Raw genomic sequence first — 21,062 nt, 5'->3', positions numbered from 1 at the left:
ATCCAAACAGGGAATGAGAAAGTGAAGTTGTCACTTTTTGCAGATGACATGAGGCTATACATAGGAATCCCTAAAGACTCCACCAAAAAGCTTTTAGAAACAATAAACGAATACAGTCAAGTTGCCAGGTACAAAATCAACATACAAAAGTTCATTGCATTCCTATACACTAACAATGAAATCTCAGAAAAGGAATTTAAACAATTCCTTTTGCAATTGCAACTAAAAGAATAATATACCTAGGAATAAATTTAACCATGGAGGTGAAAGACCTATATGCTGAAAACTATAAGACACTTTTGAAAGAAATTAGGAACACAAAGAAATGGAAAGACATTCCATGTTCATGGGTTGGAAGAATCAACATAGTTGAAATGACCATATTATCTAAAGCAATATACAGATTTAATGCAATCCCCATCAAAAACCCAGTGGTATTTTTAAAGAAATAGAACAAAAAATCATCAGATTTGTATGGAAACACAAAAGACCCCGAATAGCCAAAGCAATCTTAAGAAAAAAGAACAATGCTGGAGGTATCACACTCCCTGACTTCAGCTTGTACTACAGGGCAACAATAATCAAAACAGTATGTTATTGGCAGAAAAACAGACACACAGACCAATGGAATAGAACTCAGAACCCAGAAATAAACCCACATTAATATGGACAGATAATTTTCAACAAAGAGCCAAAAACATACAAAGGAGAAAAGACAGCCTCTTCAATAAATGGTGTTGGAAGAATTGGATAGCCACGTGCAAAAGAATGAAACTATACTGCTATCTGTCACCATGTACCAAAATTAACTTAAATTGATCAAAGACATAAACATAAGTAATGAAATAATAAACTGCGTAGAAGAAAACATAGGTTAATAAGCTTATGGACCTTGAGTTCAAAGAGGATTTCATGAATTTGCCTTGAAACGGAAGGGAAGTAACGGCTAAATAAATGAATGGGACTATATTAAACATAAAAGCTTCTGCACAGCAAAAGAAACCACCGACAAAACAAAGAGGCAACCAACGGAATGGGAGAAGATTTTTTAAAACAACACCTCCGATAAGGGGCTAATATCCAAAATATACAAGGAACTCATACAACTCAACAAGAAAACAAAGAATCCCAATAAAAAATGGGCAGAGGACCTGAAGTGACATTTCTCCAAAGAGGACATACAAATGGCAAATAAACATATGAAAAAATGCTGAACAACACTAATCATCAGATAAATGCAAATAAAAACCACAATGAGATATCACCTCACCCCAGTCAGAACGGCTATCATCAACAAGACAAATAATAAGTGCTGGAGAGGCGGTGGAGAAAAAGGAACCCCCATACACTGCTGGTGGGAATGAAGATTAGTGTAGCCTTTATGTAAGGCAGTGTTGATGTTCCTGAAAAAATTAAGAATATAATTTACATATGACCCAGCAATCCCTCTTTTTCGTATATACCCCAAAAATCTTAAAACACTTATCCATAACGATATATTTGCCCTGATGTTCATTGCAGCTTTATTTACTGTGACAAAGACATGGAAAGAACCAGTGTCCTTCAATAGATGAATGGATAAAGAAGTTGTGGTATATATACACAATGGCATACTATTCTGGCATAAGAAAACATGAAATAGTGCGGTTTATGACTACAGGGATGTATCTTGAGATTATTGTGCTAAATGACATAAGTCAGACAGGAAAAGTCGAGAAACATGTGATTTTACTGATATGTGGTATATAAAACTGAAAACTACAAAGGAACAAGACAAACAAACAAAAAAACAAAAACTCATAGACACAGACAATCATTTAGTGGTTACCAGAGGGTAAGGAGGTAGATGAGTGTAAAAGGGATCAAATATATGGTGATGGAAGGAAAACTGACTCTGGGTGGTCGGCATACTATGTTATATATAGATGATGTATTCCAGAATTGTACACCTAAAACCTATGTAATTTTACTAACAGTTGTCATCTCAATAAACTTTAATAAAAAATAATAAAGCTAACACACAATATTATATTAATTTCAGGTTTACACAACAGTTATACCATTGAGAACACTTCTTTAAATCAATAGTTATTCCATTGAGAACATTTGTTTAAATCAGCATTGTATGCTTGGTTATAATTAGGTTCTTGTTCTCTGACAGTTGAGTACATAGTGTTTTTCGTCCTTTATAACACCTTACTATTGACGTTTTAAATGAGTGGTTCTTCAATTCAACTTTTAAAGTTTTGAAAAAGTGAACTTTAAATTTGTGGATTTTATGTTTCTGTGTACTTGGTCTCTATTATGTACAATAAAGTATAATTTAATCTTGAATACTACACTTTGAAAAGAGACGAACCATAGTCATATACAACGTGAGCTGTATTTACACGTAAACTATTTTGATCCTTTTTTTGCTGAACCAATTTAATATAAAACATTTAATAAATTGAGAGAAAAAGTAACTGAATCAGATATCTTACAGAGTTGACACGTTTTCATATTAAAATGTCCAATTCAATTTAAAATATTTTTTCTTTAAAAATAATGTATTAGTTTCTGTTCACAAGGTACAATAGGGAAAGACAATCAATACCTATGACTCCTTGGTTGCCTGTTAATACCCTTGTGTAACACCAGGGTCATGGGGACTCCAAGTGTTCTCTCACACCCTAACTGCTACAGAATATATCAGAGTGTCCGATCATGTGGGAAATTTAAATTTGTTCTTTCCAGCTCACTTGCAAATACTGAAAATGAACTGCCTGTTCCAACTGTGGATTTCCTAAAACTTTTATGAACAAGGTTACAGGCAAATTATTCCTGCTATCATGCCGAGTCTCATGTAGGGTCTAAGCTTCTGCTCCCACATAAGAACGCAATATGATGAGGCCAAAAAGGAACACCAACGGAGCCACAGATAGGGGAATCATACCATTACATTCTCACTAGCGGCTGGGCGAGACGCACGAAGTAGGAGCCACACAATCCGCAATCCGCCGTCCACTTTTCTACCTGCCAACCAGCCCACCAAGCAACGTAGTCATGGCACTTACATCAGCAGCCAATTGGCCAATGGGCTACAGCCAACGGCCAATCACCACCTGAGCCAGCACCCCCCACCCCATGCGAGGCCGAGAGCCTGGAAACTGCTCTCTGGACTCTATCCTCACACTCCACCCCTCCAGGATCTCGCCTCACAATCTACACGACAAGCATCTTCCACGAGGGGCCCTGTGTCAGGAACCCAGCTCATGAAAAAAAAAAAAAAAAAGATCCAGGGTTTCTCATAAACAAAACTGCAGTCTGCGCCAGTGTCAACCAGGGCCAAACCCTCTGCACATTAGAAGGTGACCAATGTATGCACAGTTCTAAGAGGGGCCTCTTGTCCCTGCTTATCCCCTCTGACTGGGTACCTTGGGCCCACCCCTAATCAAGCTGAAAGGAGTCAGCCTCAATCAGCCACATGAAGACCTGGAGGGCCATAGGTGGCGCTTTCACTGACTTCTCCTTTAGGCTTTGCCGGAATTGCTGTTCTGGATGCAACTGTTTCCAAATTTCCAACAAGAGTGCATTGGGTTGTCAGTCTATTTTTTCCTGATCAACCACAGCTGCCACGAGATCACGCCACATCTGTGCGCGTGTTACTCTCTGAGGCCCATGACCTCGCCCCCTTACTTTTGATTTGGGCTTCCAGGTCTCAACTTCTTGGACCTCCTGTCTTAACTTCCTTTGCCGTCAGCTTTCAACATCCCCTAGGGTGGCCATGGCAATAGTAACTTCACGGATCCGCCGCCCCACATAGGATGTAGGAATGGCAACCAAGGATCCAAAAGCACTTGCAGGTGCAGTATCCAAAACCAGATCTTTCATGCTGGTTGTAAAACACTTGTCATCTGGCCCCCGCATATTAGGGTTGAAGATAACATGTCTCATACCCATTTCATGGATGATTTGAGTAAGTTCAGTATACGACTGCCATTTACTCACAGTGTCTGGCAGCTCGCCAGCCTCTCCCCATACTGTGCATACTGCAGCAGTGAGCCACTCCATTAGAGAATGGTTGCCCTGGTTGTGGGCCAACCTATGGCAGTTCTGTATCCTTTGTCATAGGGACGGATGCCCCATCATGGAGGCTAGCTTTTCCATTTCGCCAGGGGAGTAGAGAATGATGTCTACACCCTCATCTCATAAACGTAATAGCCAAGCCGAGATTGACTCTCTAGGGCACTGTCAGCATCGCCTCCCCAGCTCCTGCAGCTCAGTGGGAGTGTAAGGGGTGTAGGTTGTGAACTCAGTCACAGCTGGGTTGCTGACAGCAGTGCCCCCAGGGCCCAAAGGTTTCTCATGCTTTACCTTTTGCTTCATAATGGGCGGGGCTTGGGAGTTGGGAGTTACATTGTCTCCATTCGCATCATCCATCTCTGCCTCAGAGTCTCCACTGTGGGGCTCATCCTCTAACAGGCGGACCCGAGCTTCCAACGCCTCCCACTGGGACACCTGGTCCGGCACCTGGGCTATTCTAGCAAGCCCTTCCTCCGAGTTATGATGCACTGCAGTGAGAACCTCCTCCAACCTACGGTCCCGAGCTTCCAGTGCCTCCCCCTCAAACTTCCAGTGCATCCCCCCAGGGCTGCTGGTCCTGCACCTGAGCTATTTCATTAAGCATGTCCTCCATGTTGTGATGCAACGCGGTGAGGAACATCCAGCCCACAAGGCCGGCTGTACCCTTCGCCTCCTCCGGCAACCGCTCAGCTAGAACCTGCAGGGTCCTCTCCATGCTGGGTGGAGAGCCATCCATGTTCTCCCACCCCTCCTCGGGGGTCCCACTTCTGAGAACAGTGGCTACCGGGTACCACACACTGTGTAGGGGCCACATGTCCTCCTGCCCAGAGTCAGATGCCATTCCTACCTGGCAGGAGTCCTGCTTGCCATGCCAGGTATCTGACTGGGTGGAGGACTCAGTGCAAGATGTCCATAAACCTTGGAGCCTACAGCAGCAGCAGATTACCAAAAGGAAGGTGACGCCTTCTATGGCCAAGTGGGTGGTGTGCCATCTGGAGGTTCGAGTCTCCCAGGCAGACCATGGTTCCCGTTCCTGGTGCAGCTCCTCACGGGCCTTCTGAAACTGAGCTTTCATATGTATAAACTGCTCCATTACCTTGTGGGGAGTTTTGGTCGACACCAAACCCTGCTCGCTGCACCATGTGTCATGCAGGGAGTCATGCGGGGTCTCTGGGCCTGCTCCCCACACCAGAACGCAGGACATGGTGAGGCCAAAAAGGAACATCAATGGAGACATAGATAGAGGAGTCATACCACTATATTCTAGCTGGCGGCTGGGCAAGACATGAAGTAGGATCCACACGATCCGCAATACGCCGTCCACTTTTCTGCCTGCCAACCAGCCAACCAACCAACGCAGGCACAGCAGTTACATCAGCAGCCAATTGCCCAACCAGCTACCACCAACGGCCAATCACCACCTGAGCAAGCATCCCACACACATGCGAGGCTGAGAGCCTGGAAAATGCTCTCTGGGACTCTGTCCCCACACCTGCCCAGATCTTAGAGCCATTAAAACTTTTAAAAAGGCTTTTCTTAAAAACAGTAGTGACTAAGGCCCCTCTGTGTTCCTAGCCTTCTAAAGCCCAGGCTGCTTGTGGCCCCTGGAAGGCAGCCCCTGGGGATCACCCACATCCGAGGGTAGTGATGGAGGAAGGGCAGGCCAAACCAAACATGAGGAATTAAAGTCAATTTTACTGGGCTCAGACCAGGAGTCTATGGGTCTTAAGGACCTCTGTGTATCTGTCAGTTTTCTTCTCCACATTCTTTTTGGCCTGTTTCTGTAGCCTCATGAGCCGTATTTTCTTTTGGTAATGGATCTTGGCCTTCTGCTTCTTCTCTGCCAGAGTGACTGTAACTACCTGGCACTTCCAGCCAACCTCATGAGCCAGGTAAACAAACTTGCATGTAGGCTTCAGATGCACAACCTTGAGGGCAGCAGGAACCACCACTCTCTTTGTTTTGTCATAGGGATCCCATCAAACACCTTAAGGCAGTCCTGGCTGGCCTGGCCGGGCTTGGTCTTGAGGGGCAGCATGCCTTGTATGGTTCACCAAAAGATGCAGCTGGGAACTCAGAAGTGGTAGGGGCCTCAGGATGGGTTGGTGTTCATCCGCTTGTGGAGGAAGGCCAGGCACTTCAACTTCTTTGTGTAGAAACTGCCAGAAATGTTGATGCCTTCATAGCACATGACCACCACCTTCTGTCCCAGCAGTACCTGTTTGGCCATGATGGCCGCCAGGGAGACCAGGAGATGGCCTCGGCCATCGAGCAACAGGACCTGCCCCTCCGCCATCTTTGGCAGCCTCCTGGGAATGCTGTCCAATTAATTTTTAAAGACCCAAATCTGTGTGTGCATCTGTGTGTGACAGAGTCAAGTGCATATAAAACTTGAAGCTATCTTTGACATTTCTACCAGGGAGTGTAATACAAATATCAAATATTTTTATATATAAAAAGAATTTCTATAGCAATGAACTATTATTTTAAATTGAATTACAACTGGAAAATTCAATTATTGCTTTCCTTTGGTTGATTCCACCCTTCTACCTTTGTCAAATTGTACATCTGGGAAGTAGGTGACATCTATTCCTAGTACTTTAAGAAATATGTAGCTTTATGAATCCTTCTGACATTGTATTTTATGTGCAGAAAAATGTCATTCTATGCTGTAGTATCTCCATATACGAACAAGGAATTTACACACAAATATATTTAACTGCCTTTTATCTCTTATTTACCATTAGTGTTATGCATATAGCAATATCTTAAACCTTGTTCAAATTCATTTAGAAGTACCAGGATAGATAGAGCTGTATCCTGTTATTTAGGGTTTAATAGATATCACTGTTTTTTTATACCTTTTGAATAAGCGCAATATATTTTTAACATGGTAATCAAAGATAATTAATAGGCAGGGATATGTTTTCCAAATTGTACATAGTATTTGAAATGAGCTCCATCATTTATTTTTGCAATTAGCTTTTTGGGCTTCAACAGTATTCTAGAGATGGGTACAACCTAAAATTTAGGGGAAATGTACGTGTGATAACTATGCAAACAAAGCACAATCCAAATAGTCAATCACTCTTTTAAGACCTAACTTACTATTAAATACCTGAAGCTGAAAAGCCATGCAGAAATATCCATCACAGACAAGGCAGATTCTCTCCTTTCATGAGGAAGATAAAAATACCTCATGGGAGCTACTGTCCTTTTCCATTACTAAAAGCACAGAGAAGCCTCTAAAATTTAACCATTTGCTATAACAATCACAACTTGTTTCATGAATCATTAATCATGGCTACACATATTTTTACATGCATGGCAAAAATGATCTATAGTTACATACATTGGGAATAAAGATTTGGCCTAAAAATATAAACTCTCAAATGTAGATATATGAATATTGTTTTCTAAAAAGACATCTTGACAGTTCTCACAAGTTGGAAAGCAAGCACCACACGTCAGCGTAAATCAGAAAGGAGAAAAGTGCAATTAAACATACCTTAGGAGTAGAGCCAGCTTATGTTAATAAATGAACAAAGTCTCACATAGTCTTAGAACCTCATTTAACTTTAATTAAGTAGGTGTTTTATCAAGGTTGAAAAAAAAAAGGAGAAACTTAAAGTGAGTCTCCAGTGACTTAAGGTTTCTTTCTGTATGATGTAAACATAAATAAGTTTCCTTTTACTTTCTGATTATTTCTGAGCTATCATCTCCCCTCACCTCTGTAATTCAGGCATTGGTAAGGGGAAACTCTCCATTAAGTCATAGTAAGGGAAAAGGGAAATCCCCATTAGCTTGAAGTGTGGGCATTATCAATTAAAATAAAGAAATCATCATGGAGAATATGAAAATAGGAAAATGATATAATTACAAATTCTGTGTATTATTGTGGTTCAACAATTGTGACAAGGCATGTAAATGCAAATTCAATTCCACTGATTGGGGTCTCAAGTAATATGTTCCATGACAACTGTGTGCTTGTGAACAAAAAAGACTGTTATGTATCATATTTAGACAGTGTATCTATATTTATTTTACTCAGCAAAATAAACTCTAACACCTTCTCTAGCGCTGGCAGAATAAAATGAATCTTTTATTTTTCATTCAAAAGTATAAAAGTATAAAATGTGTTTTTTTTTTTTATTTAAACCTCTAGTTGAATGTTTCTATGTTGGCACTAGATTGGTGGTATTGTTTGAAGATTTGTCAAATGCTCATTAAAGGCAATGATGATGCAAGAAAATTATTTCTGGAGGAAAATATTATTTACTGCATTAGTCTTAAATTTGTTCTTAGTTCCTGTTCACTATATAAAAAAGGTTTTCCAATCCAATAGCCACAATGTCATCTCACAATCGGCACATGAGGTACTCACAGCAAAATGTTTCTTTCAAGTATTTACAAGTGGTTTGTAAACAATTAACCCAGACTACTGTGAGCATTTGAGATGTTTTTTTATTATTCTTTTATCACAAAATCAGTAAGAATTTTCGTCAGACTAATTTGGACATGCTGTTTCCATCCACATCCTCATCCATCACTTAGAGTAATTAGTTTGGCCGCCTCCTTATCATGATGATAACCATGACACCAGCACTGACTGCTCGGAGCTTGGTCCCTGCAGGTCGCAGATGTATCAGCAGTGATATAATCATTATCAAGCACTCACAACCTAATGGGCAGCAGCTTGCTCTTTAGGCCCATACGTGCATGCGCATCTCTACGCTGTTACTTACTATTCAAGGAACTTCTGGTACTGCTCTCTGAGCTTCAGTTTCATGGGAAAGAAAAGAGAGCCAAGATGCATATTTTGTTCATTTCAATTCTGTAACCCCACATCCAAGTAGTTATTTACCTGCCTCTGCTCCTTTCTGCCTTCCTATCTCCTACCCTTCCCCAAAGCCCATGACCAAGGTTTATGTGATGACATAAAGTTTAAATGAGTTAGTTAATACTCTAAAAGTCCTTAAAGCCATGTGTGCCCTGAGGTAATATATGATTATATTGTGATTGTCATAATAATATTTTAAAATATTTTGGATGGGAGCATATGTAGGAAGGACAAAGTCTAAATGTGAATTCAGCATTTCCTTGGTAGCAAGCAGCACTGTACTTTAGAAGTTTTATACTGCCACAATATTTCTAGTGTTTGCTCAGCTTAATAACATGGACTGAGCACATTATTATCCTGTTTAAATTTATTCATGTCATCTGGAACATTTTATATCTTCACTGTACTTAATGAAAACATACACTTCATTCCATAGTTAACTCAAGTCCCACCTCCTCCATAAAGCCTTTTGTGACTACACAATCCATTCCACCTGCATTCACAGCACCAAATGCCTATACTAGTCATTTGCAAAGTAATCCTTTCCTGCCCTGTGACATTCCACTTTTTGATGTTCTTATTGTTCCTAAAATGTAAAGTCTCTATAAGAAGAACTCTGTATTACACCACTCTACTATCTTATAACACCTAGAACACTTCTTTGCTCTGCTTTGCAGACATCGTAGTTTCACAATGATTATTTCTTGATTATGTTTTACTCTATTCTCTTTTGTACAAGGTAATGGTATAATAAGATTGATTTCTCTAAATTTCATATACAAAACACCCTGTAACATGACTTTATACTCATCACATACACATAAATGCATCATCATTTGTGCGCATATATGCATGCATACACACTCTTATAAATAATACCATCATGAATATAGTTTCTTTTCTCAAAGAACTCCCATTAAATAGAACTCATCTAATGCCTCCCACTTACCACTTCCACTGAAATTATAGTTTGCAGTTTGTTAGTGGGGAAGCACTATGTAAAGGATTGGAGTCAACTGTGTTCAGAAATGCCACTGATTGTCTTTATTATTGGAATAACAAACCCTCAAAATATAATAGCAAGCAATATGATCATTGCCCTTGGCAGCATCATTAAACTGGGCAGTGAACTACTTCAAATAGCTGTGAATGTTAAACATTAGTTCAGCCTTAAGTAGGTTGATCTTTAACAGCCAAATGTGCACTGCAGTCTATCTGAACATTAAAAGCACCTTTCAAACTTAATTTTACAGAAATGTTAATGACCAGAATAAACTATTGAAGGCAGAAAAGTAATTATTTCAACAGGTGAAGGGAAACAGTAAATGAAGAATGATGTTTTAAAAACGGTGGCAGTAACTTATCTCTTTTTAAGGAAATGTCCTAAACTCAAAGCACCATGGAGATATTTCAGCTGTTATTTACATAGGAATTATTTTCATTTGCAAATACAATTCTCAGGGAAAAAAATTAACAGCTTTTCTAAACTTGAGCTATTAAGTGAAACATCATGGGAATATTTGTTTTCAAAGTGGAACTTAATTAATTTTTAAATGCCTAATTTAGACACTTTCTAAGCAATGAGAAACAGGAATAAATCACAAAGAGATAAATAAGCATGATCAGAAAGGGAAAAATTACAAAAGCTTATGCTAAAAGGCTCTGATATGTGGTAGTGTTGTGGTCATAAAGATACTGACAGTGAGATATAGGTCTAATGAGTTTTATTCCCTCTTCCCAATATCACCAATAGGTGACTCTGAGAATGGCTGAAATATTAAACAAATAGACAAAGAACATAAATATTAAAAAAATATTACAGTCTTGGAATTGTTCTCATTTTTCCTATGCTGCTGTTTACCAGTGGATAGTTCAAGATGTAAATTTAAAACATAAAAGCGTCAAAATAATCAAATCATGATATTGAAAAATACTTTGAAAGAAACTGAATGATTATTTGCTAAGAAAATATTTGGGCTAAAATAGATTTGTGGTAAACCAAGCCTAAAGCATATGCATTATATATAAACAAAATAGTTTTTGACACTTCATTCTATCAGAATGTTTTCCTTCAGGAACAATGTTATTATGTTGCAGTAAAACCAATACTTAAATTTTACTCTGAAAATTCCATACAGAAATTCAAACAATGAAAAGTAAGCCAATTACCAGGTGTTCTTGTATCTGAGGAATTTATATTTCTCGACAAAATTTATGATTCTTTCTTAAACACTATGAGAAACTTTTACAGTTCCTACTAAGAGTAAAAACTGGAACACTTTTCAGAGAATTAAATGGGTTCTAGTCTCTTTAAAAGATTTAAGATCTTCTTAGATACCTCCGCGCTGTGAGAGCCAAGGGGAGGAGGAAGTGAATGCACAGGCTATAGCGCAAAAGAAGAAAGATGAGGCAGAGGTCCAAGTAAACCGCTAGCTTGATCACCTGTGGAAGCCACAGGAGCAGAAATGAGGAAAGCCAGAGGCCAGGAACACTGTAACAAATTGGTGGACTACGTGCCTGATGTCCAGGACTTCTAAATGGATCTAGAACATACATTGCCATCTGTTCCCCGCAACCACCTTTTGAGAGACCCACTTTGCTCATACAAAAACAGTCTTTTGCTCTGGACCTGTGACATTCTGGACAAGTTCTGTCCTCAGTTGTGGCTGACTGTAACGTATACAATAAATTACCTGTTGTTTTAGCTGAAGAAAAATAAAAGATTTAAAAATGAGGTGAGCTAGTTACCCACATAGATTGGTCCTTTGAATTAGAAAGAATTATAACCACAGAAGTACTTTAAGGTTGGATTTGTGGAGGAAATTTTAGTTTTCTTAGCTAGATTTTCAGTTCCTGATAAGTAGGAGATAGACCTGTTTAGTTCTTGTACTTCCACAGAAGCAGCTGATCAAATGGTCAATGTGTGTGGGCTAATAGGATGATTTCCTTAAAAGAACAATAACACAAATATGACTGTCTTATATACTACAGTAGAAAATCTATCCTCAGGAGATCTAGAAATGTCTTTTAGTGATGATGATGTGACTATTTTAAGGCAATTTAGCCAGGATTTTGTTTGACACTGTGTGTTTAGTAAAGCCATTTCAGAACAGATTCTAGGCAATTGGAGTAGGCATACAACCCTAGTATATTTCTGGCAATTAGAAACAGAATAACAACACTGACAATGTATTTTTCCTGTATGTCTCCTAACCTTTCCAAATACAATTGACCCCTTGAATAATACAGAGGTCAGGAGCAATGACCCCTAAGCAGTCAAAAATCCTTGTATAAATTTTGACTCCCCAAAAACTTAAATACTAATATCCTACTGTTGACTGGAAAGCCGTAAGGATAACATAAACAGTCAACTAAAACATAGTTTGTATGTTATATGTATTACATACTATATTCTTACAATAAAGTACGCTAGAGAAAATAAAATGTTATTAAAAATTATAAAAGATAAAAAATACATTTACAGTGTTTATTGATAAAACCTGCATATAAGTGCACCTGTACAATTCAAACCTGTGTTATTCAAAGGGTCAACTGTACAGCATTCTATCATCACTATTCCCAGATGTGGAGAAAATGAAAACACTCTTGCCTTATTTTTATAATGATTTCACAATCTCCATGTTTTCACAATTTTGCCAGTTATATATAATGAAGATTAATAAGTACTTTGCACTCTGCTTGTATAGCATGAATATCTCTATAAAGTTGATGTTTGGAACAACGAGAAATAACCTAGTTTTGTAAACCCAGAAAAGGTGAGACTGACTTCTAGCTAGCTTCTTGTTAGCAGGACAACTAAATGCCTTAAGACAAATAGTTGTTTGTTTTGATAATTCAAACAGTTTTTAAGCATTATTGGTTGTTTTGGTGAGCACATCATAATAAGCACTATAGTAAGAGTAATAATTATAAGCGTGTCGTGTAATATGCTAAGCATTTTACATTCATTATCTCATTTTAATGCTCACAACAACAGCAAAAGATTGGTACTATTTATTCCCCCATTTTCTAGATGAGGAAACAAGCTATGAGAGGTTAAAGGACACTTGCCCAAATCACACAGTAAAGCTCATAAGTGAACGCACTTCTGACTGTAGATTCTGAGCTCTTAACAACTGTCTCTTAACTACAAACCATGCTTAGGTTTTGGTACACAGCACAAATAGACCAACATTTTACAGACTCATAAATTCATATTCTGAAAACGAACAGACACTGGGATGATCAGGCTTTGATCTTTTGGGTTTTCCTTACAACTAAGATTCTCAATTATGTTTGCTAGCTAATAGGGACATACCAAACCTATGTGTTTAAATAGGTGAATGGAACTCAGGAATTCAAGATAAAAAACCATCAGGATTACCTATATCTAGCAGTATACACATTTATTTAAAAACAATGTAGAATGCAGTCTTCCACAAAAGAAGCAGTGTCATGAGAAAACTTGGGTTTCAAGTTTTATAAATGCTGCATTTTCAATATTACAGTGTCAGTCTTCATTCACTCTTTGACAAGGTTGTCAATCAAATAGCAATCTAGTTTGTGAGACTTTAAACAAAGATCAAAGCAATGATACTGCTGAGTTAACATTATCTTCCCACTTAAACACTTTCATACTTTTGCATCAATATTAACTGTGAACTATTCTTTCAAAGGAAACAAATTGGTACAAATTTTAATATCTCTCTAGCCCACAGAAACTATACTTTGTAGATCTGTGTAAGATATTTGTGAAACAGTGGCTTGAATTTATATTTTTAGGAATTGTAATGTAGAAAATCTTTTCAGTGTTTATCTTTAAGTATATTGTATATTTTGTTTAAAAATAAGAGAATGCAGTTAAACATAGAATAGCATTATTTTCATTCTCATTTTAGATCAATCACAAACACTTGGCTAGATTCACTAAGGAAAAAAGAGAAAAGACACAAATAAAATCAGAAATGAAAGAAGAGAAGTTATGATGAATACCACAGAAATAAAAAGGATCATACAAGAATATTATGAAGGACTACATGCCACCAAATTCAATAACCTAGAAAATATGGACAAGTTCTTAGAAACATAAAACCTTCCTACACTGAATCACGAAGAACTGGAAGATCTAAATAGACCAATCAAAAGCAAGGACATTGAAATAATCATGTAAAACCTCCTGAAAGGTAACAGCCCAGGGCTAGATGGCTTCATTTGTGAATTCTATCAAATATTAAAAGATGATTTAATACCTGTCCCCCTCAAACTCTTTCAGAAAATTGAAGAAAAGGCAATGCTTCCTAACTCATGTTATGAGGCCAACATTACCTGATACCAAAATCTGGTAAGGATAACACACAACACAAAACTACAGACCAGTATCTCTGATGAACACAGATACAAAAATCCTAAGCAAAATACTAGCATTGAAAACAACAATACATTAAAAAGATTATACATGATCATGTGGGATTCATTCTAGGGGCACACGGATGGTTCAATATACACAAATTGATCAATGTGATACACCACATAAACAAAATAAAAGACAAAACTCATGATTAGATCATAGATGAAAAAAAGCATTTCACAACATGCAAAATCCATTTATGACTAAAATACTTAATAAAATGGGTATAGAGGAAAAGTATCTCAAAGTAGTAAGGGCCACGTACAGCAAACCCTCAGCTAATGTCATACTTAATTATGAAAAACTGAAAGTTTCCCTTTAAAATCATGAATAAAAAATGGATAAATGGATGCCTCCGTTTACTAGTGTTATTCAACACAGTATTGGAAGTCCTAGTCAGAGCAATCAGGCAAGAGAAAGAAATAAGAGTTATCCAAATCAGAAATTAAGAAGTTAAATGTTTTTTTTTAAACCATCATCACTTTTTGCAGATGACATGATTCTTTACACAGAAAATCCTAAAGACTCCACCAAAAAACTATTAGAAACAATGAACAAATAGAGTAAAGTTGCAGGATAGAAATCAATGTACAAAATCCATTGCGTCCCTATATACTAACAACAAAATTTCAGAAAAAGAAGTGAAAAAGAATTATTTTGCAATTGCAACAACAACAACAAAAAATACTTAGGAACAAACTTAAAGGATGTGAAGAACCTATACACTGAAAACTACAAGACATTATTAAAAGAAATGGAAGACACAATGAAAGGGAAAGATATTTTCTGTTCATGGATTGGAATAATCAGCATAGTTAAAATGGCCACATTACCCAAAACAATATACAGATTTAATGCAATTCCCATCAAAATCCCAATGGCATTTTTTAAAGATATAGAACAAAAAAAGTATTAGAATTGTATGCAATAACAAAAGACCCTGAATAGCCAAAGCAGTCCTGAGAAAGAAAGAACAAAGCCAGAGGTATCACTCTCCCTGACTCCAAACTGTACAACAAAGTGACATTAACTAAAACAGCATGGTATGCCCAGAAAACCAGATACACAGACCCATGTATCAGAATTGAGAACCCGGAAATAAACCTATATATATATATATATATATATATATATATATATATATATATATATATATATGGTATGTATATATACACATTATTCAACAAAGGAGCCAAAAACATACAATGGAGAAAAGAAAGTCTCTTCAGTAAACGGTGCAGGAAAAAGTAGAAAGCCACATGCAAAATAATAAAATTAGACTATCTGTCACCATATACCAAAATTAAGTCAAAATGAATCAAAGACCTAAATATATACCTGAAACAATAAACTGTATAAGAGAAAACATAGGTACTAAACTTATGGACCTTGATTTTAGAGAGGATTTTATGAATTTGATCTCAAAGGCAAGGTAAGTAAAAGCAAAAATAAATGCATGGGATTATATCAAACCAAAAAGCTTCTGCACAGCAAATGGAACCATCAACAAAACAAAGAGGCAACCAAATGAATGGGGGAAATATTTGTAAACAACACTTCTGATGATGGGCTAATATCCAAAATATAAGGAACTCATACAACTCAACAACAAAAAGACAAACAATCCAATTTAAAAAATGGGCAGAGGACATGAACAGAAACTTCTCCCAAGAAGACATACAGACAGCCAACAGATATATAAAGAGATGCTCAACTTCAGTAGATATTAGGGAAACGCAAATCAAAACCTTAAAGGGGTACTGCCTCATACCTGTTAGAATGGTTATTATTACGAAGACAAGTAACAACAAGTGTTGGAGAGGCTGTGGAGAAAAAGAACCCTCATACACTGCTGTTGGGAATGTCAATTGGTACAGCCACTGTGAAAAACAGAATGAAGGTTCCTCAAAAAATGAAGAATAGGGCCGGCAGGTGGCTCAGGCGGTTGGAGCTCTGTGCTCCTTACTCCGAAGGCTGCCAGTTTGATTCCCACATGGGCCAGTGGGCTCTCAACCACAAGGTTCCCGATTCAACTCCTCGATTCCCGCAAGGGATGGTGGGCTCTGTCCTCTGCAACTAACAACGCCAACTGGACCTGGAGCTGAGCTTCACCTTCCACAACTAAGATTGAAAGGACAACAACTTGACTTGGAAAAAAATCCTGGAAGCATACACTGCTCCCCAATAAAGTCCTGTTCCCCTCCCCCAATAAAATCTAAAAAAAAATTAAAAAATGAAGAACAGAATTAGCATATGACCCAGCAATCCCTCTCCTGGGCATCTACCTAAAGAATCTGAAAACATTTATCCATAAAGATATACATACCACTATGTTCTCTGCAGCATTATCACGGTGACGAAGATAAGAAAACAACCAGTGTCCTTCGATAGATGATTGGATAAAGAAGAGGTGGTACATATATACAATTAAGTATTACTCCACTACAAGAAAAGGTGAAATACTGACATTTGTGCAACCTGAATGGATATTTTGATTATAATGCTAAGCAAAGCAAATCAAACAGAGAAAGTCGAGAACATATGATTTCACTGATATGTAGGATATAAAACTGAAAGCTATAAATAAACAAAACAAAGAAATAATTACTCATAGACACAGACAACAGTTTAGTGGTTATCAGAGGGTAACAGCGGCAGGGGAAAGGTAGAAGAGGGAAAAGGGCGTCAAATATATGGTTATGGAGGGAGAACTGACTCTGGGTACTAAACACTCAATGCAGTATATAGATGATGTATTATATTGAATTGTACCCTTCCAATTTATATAATTATATTAACAGATGTCACCCCAATAAATTTAATTAAAAAATTTAAAAAATCATTTTAATAAGCAAATAAGTTCAGCAAGCAAAAACAATAGAAATACAACACTGGCAGACACATCATCAAGTTGACTTGTAAGCAAAACTGAGCCTGAATACTGTCATTGCAAGCCTCAGTTTTAAGCAAGCCATAAAGCATTTCTATGATGCTCATAAGAAAAACCCATGACTATTTTTGCTCTGTTTCTCAAAAGTGTCACCTGGTAAATGTGGCTGTAAACACAAAAATCTACCACAAAAAATAAAATAGCTAATATATGGATTTAAGCATGAACCAATGTTATATAGTAAGAGGATATTAGCTTTTATCATGGAACTATGCACTGAATATTTTACAAATTTCTCTGTACTTCTCTAGTATTTGATAAGTACCATGGGGGGGGTATGATGAAGCATTAGGCACTAATACATCAACTGAAAATGAGGACATAGTTCTCAAGGAATGCTTTGTATTTTAGTTGCTCTTATTATTAGGGCCCTAGAACATTCCAGATCTAAAACAATATTGAATTATTTCTTTGGTTAGAGTTAAATTATGCCCCCCAAAAATGTGTTATATTATTTCCTCTGAAAAATACGGTATTCGCCCACATTTAAGAATTTGACCTTGTTAACTAACTAGTGATAGAAACTGTCAGGTAAAATGAACTCTCTGGCTATCTCTACTAATGGGATTAATGGATTTATAAATATATCATTTATCCTTATTTACCTTTTGGGGTAAGAGTTGGGCAGGGAGAAAAAGCAGAATTTTGTTATGTTTGCAACTGACAGGGTAAAATGAGCTATTACGATTAATCTGGGGAAACCAGAGGCAACTGAAGTAAATTGTTTACAACTACCTCTAGTCTAAAGCATCCAAGAACTCTTTATGATTCTTCAAAAGATGTTCTGATGGTTAGGGGCATGGTATTTGACAATTCTTTGACACCTTGAATTTAGGATTTTTCTTTGGGCTTTACAGTTCTCTTAGAGCCAAGGATGATTCACCATAAAAATTTTGCTGTGATAATGTAGCCACACACATGAATATGTGAGCATATTAGTGCTTGAATGACAATATGATATGACCAATTTACGTATAGTCACTGATGAATGTGTGTTTTTGTATGTATGTGTGCTTTAAAATTCCTGGTGGTGACTTCACTGAGAATTCCCCATATAAAATGAAGGTAGCCTAAATGGTCATTGTGATTACAGTTTTCCACTACTGGAATACCAGAGGAACCTCAGAGAGCTTCTGGTATCATTTTGAGTGTCCAAATCAATAACAGTATCTTGTCATTAAAATAATAAATGTGACCGTTAAAGTGAAATGACATTACCCTAACCTACTCTGATACATCCAAGAATGAGAATGTCTATTTCTTTGATTCCTATATGATTATATGACTATATGCCTACATGATTATAGATATATGCTCCTAGAATTTTTAAAAAATAATAATATTATAACACTCCACATTATCTCAAATTAGCAACATAAAAATCCTGGCATTTATCTAAAAATTAGTTGAAAAAACATTAAAATAATCCTATTTTATGATACATAGATTTATCACCTAAGTCCATTTTGTCATAGGGCTACTAAATCCTTTGCAAGATCAAACTCTTCCTAGATTCTATTGAAGTTTTTTTTTTTCCATATAGGAAGAGACAATAAGAAAAACATAGACTATAATTTAAACACTAGTTTCCAGAGTTTTATCTAGAATGATTTTGAAAACTTGCAGTCTTAAATAGGAAATGTAAATATATTTACTTTTGGGAACTGACATTACTAATCATGAAATTCTGCTGAAAATAGTCTTTCTCTTTGCTGTTTATATTGATAATTTATTGGCCTTACAAAAATCCATTAATTACTTTAGAAATATCAAATGTGATAAGAGAATTCATGTTTATGTTTGGCTTGAAGCAGTGAATGAGCTATTACTTAGAAATACTATTCCATTTACTATGCTACAGGGAAAATATTTGTTATGATACAGTATAGCAGTAATAGATCGAATACTCCATTATCCATACAAAGGGAAGATGCCAAAGAAAGGAAAATCTAACACAGGGAATAATCTGAAACAGCACATTCTTTTGATTGGGACATATATGATATTTAAGATAACTTTCTAATTGCTTTGCTTAAACTCCAGCATGCCCCCAAATCTCAATTTTCTGCCCACAGAGTTAGTTTTTACCTCTTCTAATCAATCTTTCAAATGACAAATATATTTACCTTTAACAAAGTGTGTTTTCATCACCCTCGAAGACCTGTAAAACAGAATATTAACCCCTTACACTGAAAATCTTGACATTCTAAGCTGGATCCCACTGACTTTTCCTGCCATTTCATCTACAAGTCTCTAATGAATGAACTCGTTTGACAGGAAAAAAAAAAAAAAAAAAAAAACAGCAGACTCCCTGTCCAGAACATATTTTATGAAGATGGTCAGGCAGTGTGTTATTTGGCAAAGAACACTGCAGACCTGGGTTCAAATTCTGATGTAACATTTATTAGCTGTACAAAATGGCCAAATTGCCTAGCCCAGTTTCCTCACCTAGTTCTTTGAACATAACCCATCCATTAAGAATTTTGTGTGTATTTGTTGATTGCTTAATTCATTCAATGTAAATAAAAATAGCCTAGACCACCTGGGTTAGCAAGAGATTTAAATATGCCAAAGAGAATTCAGAGTGGCAAATAGCAGAAAAGGTCAAATTAAGAATTTATATCAGTGCATTACTCTATAACTGAGTTTATAGTACCTGGAGAAGAAATCTCTAAAAGTCTGCACTCTAATTAGTTACACAAATAGATTTTCAGAGTACCCACGCACCCACATTTCTGGTAGGTGCACTGTTCCTTGATGTTTTCTAGGGAAAAATGAAAATATCATTTGAATACTTAAGGGACACTTCTTTCTTTGTGATATTTTGCTTGAACTTGGAAGAAAGGAGAGAAATATATGTTTAAATAATGCCACAAGTAAAATACAAATTAGCAGCATTATATGAAATAAATTTTGCTTCAGAGGTTCTAGCCAATGTATTAACTTCCATTCATGTCTTATGTAGCCCAATAGTAGATAAAGAACAAGGGTTTGGCAATATTTAATTTTCCCACAAGAGTGGAATTCTATGGTCAACGAAATCCATAAAGTTAAATTCATTATTGAAGACAATTGTTCACTGCAATGATTCTTGGATATAGGTCAAGTCTACACAAGATAAACAACTGCTTTTTTGGGGTTTGGGTGATCTGTTTCAGGAAATCTCCTTTTTGCTACTTCAAAAAATGGGGATGGAGGGTGTCTAAATGTACAACTAGAATACATCAAGCCATATTGACCAACTGTGAGTGAGAGATTGGGCGGCCCATTAGCTATCAATTTGCTTCAACTGCAGGGATTAAGGATATAAGCAAGACTCGGGGCTGAGTACCACTGGGAAGAACAAATCCCTGGATGCAAGATATTTAGAATCTTGGTGGTAGAAAAAGATAGGAAGGTTTGGAATTAGTAAATGCAACTCACAGAAGAATATAACAGAGTAAGTTAGTGGGGATACCAGGAAAATCTCCAAAGAGTTGAGACTTGAAAAGTTGATTAGGATTTCAGTAGGAAAAGAAGTGTCAGACTTTTCCAAATTTAGTCACTAACATGAACATAATAGCAATGAATAAAGTAATCAGGTAGAAATGTATGGTGCGTATTTAGTAAAAAAAAATCTAATTTGGAGCAGACTGGGGAGATAAGGCTGGAGATAAAATTTGAAGACATGGGAAAGGCAGCAGTATATTGGAACCAGCTCACACCAGCTTGAGAGATGTGACAGTATCTATTCTCACGTCTATGTTCAGTAACACCATGTTGTTAGCTTGAAGCTGGTCACAGTAGAAGAATTTCTACCA

General features: G+C 37.0%; 1 protein-coding gene and 1 pseudogene across 5 annotated transcripts in view; both read right to left on the bottom strand.

Annotated features, from left to right (window-relative positions):
- DACH2 (dachshund family transcription factor 2) overlaps positions 1–21,062 on the bottom strand; it is a 675,689-nt gene that overhangs the window by 49,965 nt on the left and 604,662 nt on the right. The window lies entirely within an intron of this gene.
- LOC109436025 (large ribosomal subunit protein uL13) lies at positions 5,769–6,361 on the bottom strand (annotated as a pseudogene).

This window comes from Rhinolophus sinicus, chromosome X (assembly GCF_036562045.2).
Source record: "Rhinolophus sinicus isolate RSC01 chromosome X, ASM3656204v1, whole genome shotgun sequence".
NCBI classification, from domain to species: domain Eukaryota; kingdom Metazoa; phylum Chordata; class Mammalia; order Chiroptera; family Rhinolophidae; genus Rhinolophus; species Rhinolophus sinicus.
This window is presented reverse-complemented; position numbering and strand designations above follow the sequence as displayed.